This window comes from Desmodus rotundus, chromosome X (assembly GCF_022682495.2).
Source record: "Desmodus rotundus isolate HL8 chromosome X, HLdesRot8A.1, whole genome shotgun sequence".
NCBI lineage: Eukaryota > Metazoa > Chordata > Mammalia > Chiroptera > Phyllostomidae > Desmodus > Desmodus rotundus.
In genome coordinates, this window is record NC_071400.1 from 64,971,089 (window position 1) to 64,974,283 (window position 3,195).

Genomic DNA, 3,195 nt, shown 5'->3' on the forward strand with positions numbered 1-3,195 from the left:
GTTGTTCAATTACAGTTGTCTGCATTTTCTCCCCACCCCTCTATCCACCCCAGCCAAACCCACCTCCCTCCCCTGCTTCCAACCTCCCCCTTGGTTTTGTCTTGTGTCCTTTATTACTAGTTCCTGAAAATCCTTCTCCCCACTGTCCCTTCCCCACTCCCCTCTAGCTATTGTTAGATTGTTCTTAACTTCAATGTCTCCGGTTATATTTTGTTTGCTTTTTTCTTCTGTTGATTATGTTCCAGTTAAAGGTGAGATCATATGGCATTCGTCCCTCACTGCCTGGTTTATTTCACTTAGCATAATGCTCTCCAGTTCCATCCATGCTGTTGCAAAGGGTATAAGCTCCTTCTTTCTCTCTGCTGTGTAGAATTCCATCGTGGAAATTAACCATTGTTTTTTGATCCAATCATTTGCTGATGGGCACTTAAGTTGCTTCCAGTACTTGGCTATTGTAAATTATGCTGCTATGAACATTGGGGTGCATAGGTTCTTTTGGGTTGGTGTTTCAGGGTTCTTAGGGTATAATCCCAGCAGTGGAATTGCTGGGTCAAAAGGCAGTTCCATTTTTAGTTTTCTGAGGAAATTCCATATTGTTTTCCACAGTGGCCTCACCAGTCTGCATTCCCACCAACAGTGCACTAGGGTTCCCTTTTCTCCACAGCCTCTCCAACACTTGTTGCTTGTTGATTTGTTTATGATGGCCATTCTGACCGGTGTGAAGTGGTACCTCATTGTGGTTTTAATTTGCATCTCTCTGATGGCTAGTGATGCTGAGCATCTTTTCATATGTCTCTGGGCCCTCTGTATGTGTTCCTTGGAGAAGTGTCTGTTCAAGTCCTTTGCCCATTTTTTCATTGGGTTGTTTGTCTTCCTGGAGTGAAGTCATGTGAGTTCTTTATATATTTTGGAGATCAGACCCTGGTCTGAGGTATCATTGGCAAATATGTTTTCCCATGCTGTTTGTTCTCTTTTCACTTTAATGCTGTTTTCTTTAGCCATGCAGAAGCTTTTTATTTTGATGAGGTCCCACCTGTTTATTCTTTCCTTTATGTCCCTTGCTTTAGGGGACATGACTGTGAGGATGTTGCTGCGTGGAATGTCTGAGATTTTCCTGCCAATGTTTTCCTCTAGGACTTTTATGGTGTTACAACTTATATTGAAGTCTTTTATCCACCTCGAATTTATTTTTGTTTATGGTGTAAGTTGGTGATTGAGTTTCATTTTTTTGCACATAGTTGTCCAGAACTCCGAACACCATTTGTTGAAGAGGGTGTTTTTGCTTCATTTTATGTTCCTGTCTCCTTTGTCAAATATTAATTGACCAAAGAGACTTGGGTTTATTTCTGGGCTCTCTGTTCTGTTCCATTGGTCTATGTGCCTCTTTTTATGCCAGTACCAGGCTGTTTTGCTTACAGTGGCCTGTAATACAGTTTGATATCAGGTATTGTGGTCACTCCTGCTTTGTTCTTCTTTCTCAAAATTGCTGCAGCTATTCAGGGTCCTTTATGGTTCCATATAAATTTCTGAAATGTTTGTTCTATATCTGCGAAATATGTCATGGGTACTCTAATAGGAATTGCATTGAATCTATAAATTGCTTTGGGTAGTATGGCCATTTTGATGATGTTAATTCTTCCAATCCATGAGCATGGTACATGCTTCCATTTGTTTGTGTCTTCCTTAATTTCTTTCTTCATTTGTGATTTCTTAAATGCTTCTACCCCAAAGTGATACATATCACTTCTACTCATATATCATTGGTCAGAATGAGTCAAAGGCCACAGTTAACTTCAAAGGGGCAAAGATGTCTAATATCCCTATATCACTGAAAGTAGAAAGGAAGTGAATAGTAATGAACAGTAGTGATTTATAGTAAAGCCTCATTTTACAGGCAGAAATCCAAGAGTCAGAGGAATGACATATTGAGGAAAGCTATTTAGAATTGTAGACTGAGCTTGCAATAAATGATTTTTAGCTGTTGTTACTAAGAGAAAGCATGCTTTCAATTGAAGAAAGTTTTTCAGATTGAGAATATGAAAACTCAGGGTTTGGATTTTCATAGCTAATGGGAAAGGGCAAGGATGGTGGAGCCTTTCTGTGCTACCTGGAAGGTAACGTATAGTCAGAACTTTGATGAGTACACGAAGGCTCTAGGTGTGGGCTTTGCCAGTAGGCAGGTGGATTATCTGGGAGAAGAATTTGATGAAACCACCATAGGTGACAGAATCTGTAAGTCTGTTGTTAGCCTGGATGGAGATAAACTTGTTCATGTACAGAAATGGGATGCTAAGAAACAAATTTTGTAAGAGAAATTAAGGATGGCAAAATGTTATGACTCTTACTTTTGGTAATATAGTTGCTGTTTGCCACTATGAGAAGGTATAGAAAAGTTCTTGATCTGGGTCTGGAGAAGCTCTACTATTTTTCTGTTACTCAAGTCTGAGCACTATCCTGCTAGTACAGCACGGCTGATCACTAGAAGGTTATCCTTGGTGTGGAGGTAGAAAATGGTGGTTAAAAACTTGTTTTTAAAAATGTGTCAATTAAAGTCGCTAGCCCAATTTTGATCTGCAAATTTATCATGTTTTATAGTTTGTATTAAGATTTTAAGCTCTGGCTGGTGTGGCTCAGTGGATTGAGCATTGGTCTGCAAACCAAAGGGTCACCAGTTTGATTCCAGTGAGGGCACATGCCTGGGTTGTGGGCCAGGTCGATGGTGAGGAGCATGCAAGAGGTAACCACACATTGATGTTTCTCTCCCTCCCTTCTCCTTTCTAAAAAGAAATAAATAAAATCTTTTAAAAAGATTTTAAGCCACATTTTTAATATAAAGAAGTGAATATATTTTATAATTTCCATTGGATTATAAATTAAATTGGAATAAAAATCTAATAATACAAAAAAAAAAGAACTCAGGCTTTGGATTCAGGCAGTACTAGTTCAAACCACAAATTGTGCTTCATACTAACAAAGTATTTCAAGAAGGTGAGATCATATCTCTGAGCCTCCTTTTCCTTGTCTAAAAATGAAGGTAAAGAATTAAAGAAAACTTGGAAGTTAAGGACAAGATGGAGGGGTAGATAAAAATGCTGTGCGTCCTTGCACAACCAAAAGAAGAATAACAACCAATTTAAAAACAATAAACAACCAGAAGTACCAGAAAATCAAACTGCATGCAACTCTGACAACCAA

At 38.7% G+C, this 3,195-nt stretch overlaps 1 pseudogene; it reads left to right on the forward strand.

Annotated features, from left to right (window-relative positions):
• The first annotated feature begins 2,084 nt into the window (after nucleotides 1-2,084).
• On the forward strand, nucleotides 2,085-2,388 carry LOC112322398 (fatty acid-binding protein, brain pseudogene; annotated as a pseudogene).
• The last annotated feature ends 807 nt before the right edge of the window (nucleotides 2,389-3,195 follow it).